Below are 14337 nucleotides of genomic sequence, written 5' to 3' on the forward strand. Positions count from 1 at the left end.
GAAAAACAAACAAAAAAGAAGTTAAGAATGTACTGAATATCATACAGCTGGTAAAATATCAGAATTAGGATCAAAATCAAATCTGTCTTACTTCAATACCCTAGTGGTTAATTGGTGGTTAGACATCTTCTACATGTATTTTTTGAAATATATCACACTAAAGCACTGAAATAAGTGCCAAAAATGTCTAGTAATTCAAATATATAATCTGTGAGAAAGCCACTTTCCCCAGTAATGTTTTATATCAAGGGTTGGTAAATTGTGTCAAGGGTCAAATAATAAATATTGTATACTTTATTGGTCATATGGTTTCTTTCACAACTACTCAACTCATTGTAGCTCAAAACACCATAGACAATGCATAAACAGATGAGCTCAGCACTGTTTTAGCAAAATTATAATTACAAAAACAGGTGGCAGACCAGATTTTGGGCCTGGGACCATAATATACTGAACCCTTCTCTACATGAACTAAATCTGATTCTTGGTGAAGGGTTCACCAGGTAGGATGGGTAAAAGCTCATTTTACTATGTGTGTACCAAAAAAATGTCACACCAGTAGAAGAGAAAAGGAGATATGGAGTGCAGTGTGGAAGGGGCAGAGAATGCGCCCTCTTCTCAAACTTTAAGATAACAAGGAAAATGAGTATTTTCCTACTTTGTAGTGCAGATTGGGAAACAACTTCAGCCAACACAAAGGGAGGGGAGCTCATGGCTTCCACCATCAGAGAGGCAAGGTTAGATAGTAGATTTCTAGCCTACTATCTGTGCTTAAATTGGAATTTCTGTTAAAAATGCCAAATTTTCTCAGCAATAACTTTCAAAGACCACCACACCATCTTTTCTTTCTTTCTTTCTTTCTTTCTTTCTTTCTTTCTTTCTTTCTTTCTTTCTTTCTTTCTTCTTTCTTTCTTTCTTTCTTTCTTTCTTTCGTTTGTTTTGTTTGACAGTCTTGCTCTGTCACCCAGGTTGGAATTCAGTGGTACAATCTTGGCTTACTGCAACTTCTGCCTCCTTAGTTCAAGCAATTCTCCTGCCTCAGCCTCCCAAGTAACTGGGATTACAGGTGCCCACCACCACGCCTGGCTAATTTTTGTATTTTTACTAGAGATGGACTTTTGCCATGTTGGCCAGGCTAAAGACCACCATTATCTTTCATGCTAAAAATATTGAATGATTCACAAGCAGTATAATACTCCATTTGCAGTTATTTCTGAAAATGGAGAGATAAGAATTGGAAGTGAACAGATGGTTATAGATCTTGATTTTTGTTTTAATTGCTTTCCAAATATCACAGAGAATGAACCAATTTTCTCAATAATATTTGTTCTGCAACAATGGTCTGAGAGTCAAGTTTGTCAATAAGGCAAAGAGTTTTGGGGAGGTTCATGGGGGTTTTTCTTTTTTTTTTTTTTCTCAAATGGTTTACAAAAGCATAACATGAAATTGACTTATTTATTTGCAGAATCTTAACTAATGAGCCACATTTGTCCCCTTTTACTTCTTACTAAACTGGAAACATAAAAAAAGGATTTATAGGAAACCAAGGTTAAAAGATAGGAACATAAAGTTTCACTCTTCCTCCCCACTTCTGACAACCACTAATTTATTTTCTGTCTCTGTGGATTTGCCTATTCTGGATATTTTTTATAAATGGGACTATGTAATATGTAGACTTATGCCTACTGTCTTTCACTGAGCATAATGCTTTCAAGGTTCACGCATACTGTAACATGAATCAGTAACTAATGTCTTTTATTAGTGAATAATATTCCATTGTATAGATGTACCACTTTTTTGTTTATTCATCACTTGGTGGACAATGGAGTTGCTTCCACTTTTTGGCTACTATGAGTAATATTTCTATAAAAACTCATAAACAACTATGAGCATTTTGTTTTCAATTCTCCTATGTGAGGAGTGGAATTGCTTGGTCATATGGTAACTCTAACATCTTGAGGAATGATCAAACTTTTCTGCAGCAGCTGCATGGTTTTACTTTCCCCAGTATTGTATGACTGTTGCTATTTCTCCACATTCTTGCCAATACTCATTGTTGTGCATTCTAATGGGTGTGACGTGATATTTCATTGTAGTTTTGATTTTACTTTACATAAATACTAACAATTTTGGACATATTTTTATGTGTTTGTTGGATGTATGTATACTTTGGAAAAATGTCTATTCAAATGGAAAGGAAAATTTTAAAGAACAGAAGATGTATGATAAAATTAATATTTACTGCATGTCTATAATGCATTGTGGCCTTTACTCATACAAATTAATAATAAGTAATATTTTAATCATTACATAAATAAGTTCGGATAAATTAAGAACTTGCTAAAGAAAATAGTTGGCTATGCTTAAACCAAGAGTCAAATAAGATCCACACACCTTCCCTTTGTCCCATGTAGATATCCTTCATGTACATTGATATGAAGATGTACGTCTTACAGAGATGAATAATACAAACATGACTGAATAAAGCATAACGTGTGACCCTCTCCTCTCTGGAAAAATGTAAAAACATAAAAAAAAAACTTTTATGGAATAATGTAGAAAAGGATCAATTCTCTTTCTGATATCAATATGATAGTCAAGTTGTAAGTAGTGCACTCGTGAGATCATCACCTTACTAGTGATTAATGGGGGCATCCCACACTTTATTGATCTAGTCTATGTAACAGCACATGAGAAATCCATGAGCTACCCTATGGAGGTCTTATTTATCTTTTAAAATGCTATAACCACATCCAGTGTCTCTAAACAAGTGCTTAGAGGTTAGCAAGCATTATGAGTATATTAGCCACCTAGATACAACTCTCCCCTGCCTGGCACTTAGCAGAGTGTAGATTGGGTACATGACAGTCACACATGCCTTGTTGCTCCTGGGAGGCAGTCATGTGCCTTATTATCTGAACTATTTCCTCACTTTCCACCCCAGGAACTAATATAGTACTCAGCAGTCTTATAGTAGATACTCGATGATAGATTGTTAAATAAATGACTTTAATTGGCATCATGCAGAGATATTACAGAATTAGATATACAGCTGATACTCAATAAATATGTGCTGACTTATTTAGTAAAGGCGGGAAAGATGTGCTTGGTGCCAAACACTGTGAAAATCCCTCTACCACCCATTGTCTTTTTTTCTCATCTAGGCTTCATGAAACCCTGTGAATTATATGCTTTCATATATTCACCTTATTCATGTTCAAAATGCCAGCAAGTAGTAAAGTAGTAATGCAAACCCAGATCTGCAAAAGTACATTACGATGCATTAAGTTGTATATTCAGAACTCAGCACACTAAATTTCGTCTGAGGCTAAAACACAGAGTCCCAATGTAATATCAATAAACAAGCCTTTCCCACGTTTGCTTAAGATGACACTAACACTGTCATGAAGAAAATGAACAGGGGTGCACAGGATGAGACTTCTTCAAAGAAGTGAAATGATTGATATATTGGGTACTTTATGTGAGAAGATTTGAAGAACAATGTAATTGTTTTATTATCTGATTGCATATCCCTAAGACCTGGATGTTTTCGAAATGATAAATGACTTAATGACTGAATATATTCTAGTTGTCTGTTTTAAACAAATGTGACATTTTAGGGGTTAATACTACATTCTTGATTTCCTGTGTTTTTAGGCAGTAACTGTATTAGTCTCTTCTCACACAGTTATGAAGAAATACCTGAGATTGAGTAATTTAAAAAGAAAAGAGATTTAATTGACTCACAGTTCCATATAGCTGGGTAATCCTCAGGAAACTTACAGTCATGGCAGAAGGCGCCTCTTCACAGGGCGGCAGGAGACAGAATGAGGGCCAGCAGAAGAAATGCCAGAGGCTTATAAAACTATCAGATCTTGTGAGAACTCACTCACTATCATGAGAACAGCATGGGGGAAGCTGCCTCCATGATTCAGTTGCCTCCCACCAGGTCCTTTCCACACGTGGAGATTATGGGGATTACAATTCAACATGAGATTTGGGGTGGGATACAGTCAAACCATATCAGTAACTTTCTCTCTTTTTAAAATTTTTAAAATTTCTATTTTTTTTTAAGTTTGAACATGTTGAGATTCAAATATCTCAAGCTTCCAAGTGCTCTTTTGACTTTTAATATATTTCTGGTGTCCCTTTTGGTCTTTTTGGTTCTTAACACTTTGGTTGCATGCTTGCATTTCCTCTCCTGCTTGTGTGCACTTCTCATGTGCCATGTCTAGGAAGTTGTATCCTTTCCACCTGATTTAGCATTTCTTTATCTTCTGTTGTGCAGCTATCAATATGTCATCTAGGTTGGGGCTGGAGATATAAGACAGCTTAAAGATATAGTCCTTTTACTTAAACAACTATCCATCTTTTAAAGTACTTTAATATAATTTTCATAACTTTTCCAGTCAGCCAGAGTGAATACTCTCTAAAGTGTCTTTGACAGTTGGCTTTATTTTTTGAGGAGGAAACTTCTCTTGATTGACTTTTTTTTGCAGCGTGGTTTGCAGACAAGATACTAAGAATCTGGGGGTGGTGGCTGGGGCTAGTGTTAGAGTTAGCCCTGTTATAATCTGAGTTTCTCAACCCATCCAAAGGAGAACACCATAGAAGTAAAAACATATTTCCTATGCAAAGGCTGCATTAAGATATCTCTAGTTCCCACCTCAACCCACTCTCTAAGCCTCTAAGCCTTTCTTGTGTAAAATGCAGAGCCACCACACCACTACTGACAAAAGTGCCCTCTCCATGAGCTCTACTATAATATTTTCTTCTACTTCTGCCATGACACTTGACATAGTTAGCAAATGCATAAGCAGGACTTCAAGCCAGGCGCTTGTGTTGCGATGCCTATCCCTTCTTTATGCCCCAGGCAGAGAAGAAAGTGCTTGGATTTCTGAACACTACAATAAAGATTCAAATAAAAGCTAAGACTATTAAGGGGAAAAATAAGATTTTTAAGTAATTAAAGTGAGTGATATTTATTTTCATGAAGGTATTTGAAGATCAAGTCAGTGTTTAGACATTAATTCAAAGCCATAATGGAATGAAAAGAAAATTTGAAAGAGAAAGTAATAGAAATCCCCAGAGTCAAGCACTGTCTTTATTTTTGTACCCACCTACCTCACCCCAATACCTGCTTTGTGTAGTGTTTTAGTGTGTGCTCAAAAAAAATGGGTGTTGGGTGCTTGCTTTGGCAGTACATATACTAAAATGGGAACAATATAGAGAAAGTTGTCATGGCCCTGCACAAGGATGACATGCAGATTTGTGAAACGTTCCCTGTTTTTATGGTTAATGGGTACAAAAAAAAAAAATAGAAAGTTTAAGACCTATTATTTGATAGCACAGCAGGGTGACTATAGTCAATAATAACTTAATTGTACACTTTAAATAACTAAGAGTGTAATAGGATTGTTTGTAACACAAAGTATAAATGCTTGAGGAGATGGATACCCCATTTGCTATGATGTGATTATTATGCATTGCATACCTGAATCAAAGCATCTCAAGTACCCCTTGAATATATACACCTGCTATGTACCCCCCAAAATTAAAAATAAAAATATTTTTAATAATGGTGTTGGGTAGATGGGTTCCAAGATGAATGAACTACCAAAAAATGGTGCCTTCTAATTGCTCTTATGTTTATTATTCTGGAGTGATAAATAGAGTGTTTGGCAAGCAGAAGCTTGAATATATGTAACTTAAAAGAGTCCAAAACTCAGCCCGGTTGGAAATGCAGGATATTAAAGAGATTTCTTTATGGAGTTGGGCTTTTTCGGCTTTCCCTGCCTTTCTATGGATGAAGTGTGAAATAATAAGACTGCTGTGTGGGCCCTCCGTAGTTCAGTTTCTCTTCTGTAAAATGAAAATGATATTTATATTGTATTAATAGGTTTATTCCAAGCATTATTATTGCATGCTGACTTCTAAAGTTTCTCTTATCCCAAGGTTGCTGGTTTGAATTGTTAAAACTATAATTCCTAAGGACAGATTTATTTATTTTATATGTATATATCTGTTTTATTTTTATAGATTTAGGGAGTACAAGTGCAGTTTTCTTACATTAATGTTTTGCATAGTGGTAGAGTCTGGACTTTTAGTGTATTCATCACCCAAAAAACGATTTGGTAATCCAATAGATAGTTTTTCAACCCTTACCTTCCTCCCATGTTCCCATCTTTTGTAGTCTCCATTGTATATTATTTACTGCTATATGTCCATGTGTATGTACCCTTTGTTTAGCTCCAGGTTATAAGTAAGAACATAAAGTATTTTACTCTGAGTTATTTTACTTAGGCTCATTGCCTCCAGTTCCTCTAATTGTTCTATTGATCTATATCTATTTTTATACCAGTACCATGGTGTTTTGGTTACTAAGCCTTGAGAGTCCTAGATTTCATAAATCTTTTGCCACAAAATATATGATTTCTTTTTTATGTCTGAGTAGTACTTTATGGTATATGGTATTTCTGGTGTGTGTATGTGTGTATGTGTGTATGTTATGTGTGTGTGTATATATATATGGAATATGGTATTTATGTTATATATATGTGTGTATATGTATACACATACCATATATATTATATATATGCACACACACTCCATTAATAAATACTTAAGGTGATTCCATATCTTTGCTATTGTGAATAGTACTGCCAAAAATATACAAGTACAGATATCTTTTTGATATAATGATTTCTTTCCCATCGGGTATATACTCAGTAGTGGGATTACTGGATCAAATGGTAGTTCTATTTTTAGTTCTTGGATAAATCTCCATACTGTTTTCCATAAAGGTTGTACTAATTTACACTCCCATCAGCAACATATTAACATTCCCTTTTCTCCACATCCTCACAATATCTGTTGTTTTTTTACTTTTTAATATTAACCATACTGGCTGGTGTAAGATGGTATCTCACTGTGGTTTTAATTTGCATTTATCTGATGATTAATGATGTTGAGAATGTTTTTCAAATGTTTATTGGTTGCTTGTATGTTTTCTTTTAAAAAGTGTGTGTTTACATGTTTTGCCCCCTTTTTAATGTAGTTACTTATTTTTCTTGTTGAGTTATTTGAGTTCCTTGTAGATTCCAGATATTAGCCCTTTGTCAGATGCATAGATTGCAAATATTTTCCCATTCTGTAGGTTGTCTGTTTACTGTGTTGATCATTTATTTTACTGTGTGGGAGATTTTTAGTTTAATTAACTCTCATATATATATATATATATTTTTTTTTTTTTTTTTTTTTTTTTTCTTGAGATGGAGTCTTGCTCTGTCTCCCAGGCTGGAGTGCAGTGGTGTGATCTCAGCTCACCTCAACCTCCACTTCCTGGATTCACACCATTCTCCTGCCTCAGCCTCCCAAGTAGTTGGGACTACAGGTGCCCGCCACCATGCTTGGCTAATTTTTTTGTATTTTTAGTAGAGATGGAATTTCACTGTGTTAGACAGGATGGTGTCAATCTCCTGACCTCGTGATCTGCCTGCCTCGGCCTATATATTTGTTTTTTTGATGTTTGCTTTTGAGGACTTGGTCATAATTTTTTTGCCTAGGCCATTGTTCAGTAAAGTCTTCCTAGGTTTTCTTCTAAAATTTTTACAGTTTCAAGTCTTACATTTAAGTCTTTAATTTCATCTTGAGTTAATTTTTGTATATGGTAAGAGATATGGGTATGGTTTCATTCGTCAGCATATGGTTATCCAATTTTTCGAGAACTATTTGTTGAACAGAGTGTTCTCTCCCCAGTATACATTTTTGTTGACTTAGTCAAAGGTCGGTTGGTCACAGGTATGTGACTTTATCAAATCTAGGGCTCTCAATGCTATAGTAATCAAAACAGTATGGTACTGGAATAAAAAATAGACATATAGATCAATGTTACAGAATGAAGAACTGATAAATGATTTCAATACAGTTTCAAGATACAAAATCAACATGGAAAAATCTGTGGCACTGCTAAACACTAATAATAATAATCGAGCTGAGAACCAAATCAATAACTCAATCCCCTTTAAAATTGTTACAAAAAAAATACATTGGCATATATTTAATGAAGGAAGTGAAAGATCTCTACAAGGAAAACTACAAAACACTAATCATAGATGACATGAACACGTGGAAAATCACCCCATGCTCATGGATTTGAAGAATCAATATCATTAAAATGACTATACTGCCCAAAGCAGTGTACATATTCAATGCCATTCCATTACATTACCGATTTCATTTTTCACAGGATTAGAAAGAAAAAATCCTAAAATTCATATGGAACCAAAAAAGGGCTTTAATAGTCAAAGCAATCCTAAGCAACTGGAACAAAGCTGGAGGCATCACATGCCTGACTTCAAATTATACTAAAGACAGATTTAGACCATGAAAGTAGACCTGATGTACAGCAGTACACTTCATTAATTGTACTGACTGTTAAGAAATTACAATAATTTTATTCTATGTGGTAAACAACCACTGCTCAAATCCCCCTGAAAATTGTCCCCCTATGCCACCCTGGATGCCTGGGTTCCCAAACCTCCTCAGTGTTAATCCAGAAACAAGAATTAACATATAGCCCCAGAGGGACCTCCAGGACCCTGCTTCTCTCTTATGGCTGTACAGATTTATTCTGATTAGTCTTCTAATTTTCATATGACTTATTAAATATTTTGAACATCACATCCATACATACTTTCCAGTCAAGAAATTTGGATGTGGGAGAAAATTCTTTAATAAACAAACACATTAATTTTCATTTAAAAAACTGCTTTATTTTTTACATGGAACCCATGAACATAAAAAAAAAAAAAAAAAGAAACCCTTGATTATTAGTCAGCTTCAGGTATGTTCACAGAAGTATAGATATGTTTTTCATCATTCATTTCCAAAAACATTATTACAGATTCGGAGCAACAAGATTCTGTTACCTTATCATTCTGAAGTTTTGTGTATGCCTATGATGTTGGTATAATCTCCATTGTTATAACCATTATGATGCTTAGTCACAGAAAGGATGGATTAAGCATTTATTGTGTGTCAGGCTTTGTAATAAATTATGGTGATACAGAGATTGACTTGCTAGGTCCCTAAGTTCCCATAGTCTAGTTTGAGAAGAGGATGGAGAACAAACATGTAAGCAGTGAAACTGCAATTCAGAATGATCGTCACAGTATTAGAGATGAATAGGAAGTGTGCCTGGAGCTCTGAATACTTTCAGCCACTTCTAACCTGAGGAGCTAGGGAAGACTTCAGTATGTGCTTACATTTCACATAAACCTGAAGCAATTAGAAAATATTTGTTAGGCAGAGATATGTAGCTGTGTACAACGTAAAGGGAATAGCACATTTAAATTCATAGTCTAAAAGTGGCCGTATGTGTTCCAGTACTATTGGAGCTCAAGGAGTGTGAGAGAGAGATTAGGAAGTGCAGTCCCAGGGAGCCTTCTCTGATGGCTTGTGTGGGGAATTGCTGAAAAAGCTAGGAAGTGTTTGTTAATCTTGTGTAATGAAGATCCAATGGAGTTTTAGTCACAAGATCAAGAGAGCTCACGTGTGCTCTTGAGGTGGGTGTATTAACTCTTGAGTAAGTAGTAGAAGCCAGTGTGAGGTACAGGGAGACCAGACAGGAGGCTGTTGCTATGTGTGAGAATCTTTTATCCACTAAAAGTTTCATATAAAGACACATTTGGGAAATAAAGATGTTGTAGAGAATGGAACACCATCCCCACCATGGATAGCATCCAGATTAATGCTGGAAATCAAATTTCAGTTAGAAAATTGCTTAGGAAACATGTTGTCAGAAGAAGGAGAGCCATGTAATTCAAGTCTGTGATGGCATCTCTTTCAAGTTTCCCAATGCACCTGACTCAGAAGATAGAATCAGTCTGTTAGCTGAGGTATCTCTGTGCTGGAGAAGCATGAAAACAGTCCCACGAACATAGACTCAGTTCTCTTTGAAGTTTAAGATCCATCTACAAATGGCCATGTCCTTTTCTTAGCAGAAAGTATTGGGGTTTCTACGTACATGCTGCTCACTACTTATGTGTAAGTAAGGTAAAATTTGAGCAAGTGGAAAATGACCCCACTGTAATCCAGATCATAATATTTCTAAATAAGCACACACAATAGTCAACCAACCTACTTCATGATTTTTTATGGAATGAGGCAGAGACAAGGCCACTGTACACCCACGAAAAAGTATAAGTATGCACTTCTGACCTATGTGAGGTAAGTGTTTGCTCCTTCTCTGTCAATAGCAAGCCCTACTACAGTCTTCCAGCATATTGGATTTTTAGGCCACCCGGTTAGCAATTGTCTTCACTTCTACATAGCATTCAATCCCTAATGTACTCCTGCTTTTCTTAGCCTATAGAGTAGTTCAGACGCCCAGGGAGACTGTTTTGTTAGAAGGAATGAAGTCTCTATGGGTATACTGAAAATCTCATCTACAATAGATAAAAGTCCATAATTTAGGGTTAGTGTGAGGATATTCATTCAATAAGTATTTATTGAATAACTATTGGATAGCAGGTGATGAATTAGTTATTAGGAATACATATACCCACATACATGCACAAACACACACACACACACACACAGATATAAAACATGTTTGTATCTTCCAGAAGCATATGGTTTATGGAATAAACAAATGGAAATAATGAAGGTTATTATTTCTAGTAGCAAGTTTGAGAGTATCCCATAGGGTGAGTCTCATTTTTGTTAGACTTTGATAAATCATCTCAAAGGCTAGGCTTCCCAGACATGTGTGTTATCTGTGGCTCAAGACTATGATTTAAAGAATGAGAGCCAAAGAGCAGAAAGAGAGGGATGTAGTTCTGTGACCTAAATGGTGAAAAGTCCCCAGAGAAGAAAGCCTTTACTGGGCAGCACTATAGAGAGTTTTGTAGAGAACAGAAATATCCAATGGGAATTTATTTTTGCTGAAGCTTTCTCTGTCTTATAGTATGTTCTCTAGATGAAATCTGTGGACAACTGTGGGATTGTTGGGGTAAAGGTGGCAACCTGCAGAGCGAAGCATGTGCGAAGGCCTGAGGGGACCTGGAACATCTGAACAATTGTGGCTTGTGTATTGAAAGTGGGGGGCAGTTATTATGTATGAGATAAGGAGTGAGAGACACGGAGGGCTTGGCAAGATTTTTTTCTTCATCGTAAGAGCCTAGATAAGCCATGACATGATTTTCTGAACAGCAGTGACCGATTGCTATGTTTTTTTTTGTTTTTTTTTTTTTTGCATATATTATGGAAACAGATTTTATTGTAAATAATTCATTTTAGGGTGGCTAGCATGTGCACAGACAGGTCTGTAAGGAATATTCCAGTTAAGATGGATGGAAAGAAGTGGTAGATTCAAAAGATATTTAGGAGTTAGAATCAAGAGTATTTGGTGATTGCACATGCAGGATCAAGAGAATGGCTACTAGGTTTCTGGCCTGGACAATGGGATCGGTGGTGTCACATTAACTGAGACTGGGATTGCTAAAGGAAGAGCAGGTTTGTTGAGGAAGAGCAAGAGTTCCATTTTCTATAAGCAAATTCTGAGGTGCTTTTGGAAAGTCCATCAAGAGGGAAGAGATAGGCAGACTGGAATTCAGAGAAACCTGTGAGCTGGATGTGTAAAATCAAAGTTATTGGCATGTAAATAACAGAGAGGATCATCCATGCAGCTGGTTTTCAGAGTTTAGGGTTCATGAGAATGATCTGGAAAGTTTTCGAAAGCAACATCCAGGACCCACCTCCAGTGTTTCTGGTGCAGTAGGTCATGGATGGAGTCCATGCTTTACATTTCTAAAATACTCACTCAGAGATGGTTCTGATGCTGCTAATTTGAGTACCACCTGAGAATAGCACTCACCTAGAGAATAAATAAATTAAAATGAAAGAAAGAATGGAAATAAAAATGTGACCTATGGGAAACAGTATAACAGAGTCAGTCAAGCTGCATTGGTTTGTGTTCAGAAGCTCCCAGGTAACAGCCATGAACCCTTGGGTCAATGAAGTAAATAAAGTAAGTAAAGACTCAATCTCTCTATTTGTAATAATAATAATAATAATACAAATAGCGCAAATTCATAGTGTTGTTTTAAGGTCAAAAAAGACAGCTAAAGGAAAACACTTAGCATGGTATTAAGTATATGCTTGGGGTTATTTGAAAGCCAGTCTTTAAGTAATCCAGCATTTAAATATAGATTAGATGATACTAAGTTGGTGAAAGTCAAAGGTCAAGAGGAAAATCAAGACTATGTGATAACATAGATTCCAAGGAAAGAAGGGTTTTCACAAAGGCAAGAGTGGTTATGAGTGTCAGTTGTTTTTGAGAATTTCAACGAGATAACAAAAAAAACAACAACAACAACAAAACAAACAAACAAAAACCACTATTGGATTTAGAGATAGCTAGTAACATAAAATAGGCCGTTTCAGGAAAGAGATGTGGGGTGCAGAGATAGTGTCTATGAAGCACATAGCACAGAGCCTAGCGTACGCCAAGGGCTCCAGTGATGGTAGATGCTATTATTATTATCATAGTTCAAAGCAGTTTGTAATATGCATGTGTTCGCATGCTGGTTAAAGGAAATACATTCAGTTGAGCATAAACTCTGCAATTCCCAAAGAAATGCATTTCCATTGAACAAGCTATGTCCCATTCAGGTTTAAATAGCTGAAACAGTTTTTAAAAGCAGGATTTCAAACTGCAACGTGGCAGATATGTCATACAACTTTAACAAGGGCCCTTTCTACATTTGCTGCAAGAATTAACGGCTCTGGGATACATCAAGAACTGTCAGTTCTCACAGCAGCCCCACGAATCAATTGAACTTTTAAAATCCTCGCCCTATACTCCCCATTTCTCCCATGCCAGCAAAGTGAACAATTGTCTGATCTTTGGCAGCAGGGAGAAAGCTATCTTTGCCTCTTGCCAGCTGAGAAATGGTTTGTTTCCCTTTCAAACATCACTGCATTTTTCTTGCAATTTCCCTTTACCATTAAATATTTTATAACTCAGTCTCATGCCAGTGTACCTTCCTGGGTGCCTGATAAATGACAGATTCTACAGAAAATTTTAATATATGGCAGCAGGTTTCATTTACAGTATTCCTACAGAAGAGGCTGCTGGAGTCAACAACCATATTTAAATGGCTTCTGGCTTGTAAAGGTAGTTTGCTAATCCCAAAAGCTTTTAGATTGCATTGCCAGATTCTTACCTTTTCTTAGAGAATCATCATATCGTGAACTCTATGGGAGAGGAAGAAAAAAAAAAACCTGCTTGAGGAATGTGACTTTTTTTGTTTGTTTGTTTAAAAATAAATCTTACATAGCCTTACGTTTCATTTTTTTTTTTCTTTAAGAGGAATGAGTTTTGTACATGGGGTTTAAATGCTGTATAGACAAGAAAAAAAAAACCCGCTAGAACCAACTTATTCATCATCATCTTCATCTTCTTTATCTTTATCTTCTTCATCCTCTTCATCTTCCTCATCTTTCTCCTCTTCCTTCTTTTCCTTGCTTTTTTCAGCCTTGACAACTCCCTTTTTTGCTGCATCAGGCTTTCCTTTAACTCGATATGCAGCAGTATCCCTTTCGTATTTTTCCTTCAGCTTCGCAGCCTTCTTTTCATAAGGCTGCTTGTCACCTGCAGCAGTGTTATTCCGCATTTCTCCCAGGTTCTTTGCAACATCATCAAAGAGCAGACCAGGATGTTCTCCTTTGGTTTTCGGGCGATACTCAGAGCAGAACAGGAAAAAGCTGGAAGGAGGCCTTTTGGATACATTGGGATCTTTGAACTTCTTTTCTGTCTCTCCTTTAGGAGGGATATAGGTTTTCATTTCTCTTTCATAACGAGCCTTGTCCGCCTTTGCCGTATCTTCAAATTTTCCTTTCTCTTTAGCAGACATGCTCTTCCACCTTTCTGAGCACTTCTTAGAAAACTCTGAGAAGTTGACTGAAGCATCTGGGTGCTGCTTCTTACGCTCCTCCCAACAAGTTTACACACAAAAAATGCATATGATGACATTTTGCCTCTCGGCTTCTTAGGATCTCCTTTGCCCATGTGTAGTTATTTTTCTACACTAAGAATTGAGGCCGCTGCACTTCCGCGGACATAAGAAATGAGCTCCTGGAACTCAAGGTCAGCCGGGGTTGGGTTCCTGTTGCTGCAGGTGTGGCCCGCCCGAAACCGCTACAAAGTAGTGGCGCGTCCGACTGCCCAACTCTAGTGGATAAAGAGGAAATCTGACATTTTAAAGCCAGGAGTGTGAAGAGCTTATTTAGGATCTAATCTGAGTCTCAGTGTTTTTCTGTTTTTGTGTTTTT

General features: G+C 36.5%; 1 protein-coding gene, 1 non-coding gene and 1 pseudogene across 2 annotated transcripts in view; 2 read left to right on the forward strand and 1 right to left on the reverse strand.

The window, feature by feature from the left end:
• NRG3 (neuregulin 3) overlaps window positions 1–14337 on the forward strand; it is a 549380-nt gene that overhangs the window by 465950 nt on the left and 69093 nt on the right. The gene's annotated exons all lie outside the window — the stretch shown is intronic.
• LOC117082970 lies at window positions 5186–5291 on the forward strand. The gene has a single exon (XR_004436883.1). It is a non-coding gene; the product is annotated as a U6 spliceosomal RNA (small nuclear RNA).
• LOC117082151 lies at window positions 13439–14074 on the reverse strand (annotated as a pseudogene).

The sequence above is a fragment of the Trachypithecus francoisi genome, unplaced genomic scaffold (assembly GCF_009764315.1).
Source record: "Trachypithecus francoisi isolate TF-2019V2 unplaced genomic scaffold, Tfra_2.0 Lachesis_group9, whole genome shotgun sequence".
Classification (NCBI taxonomy): Eukaryota; Metazoa; Chordata; class Mammalia; order Primates; family Cercopithecidae; genus Trachypithecus; species Trachypithecus francoisi.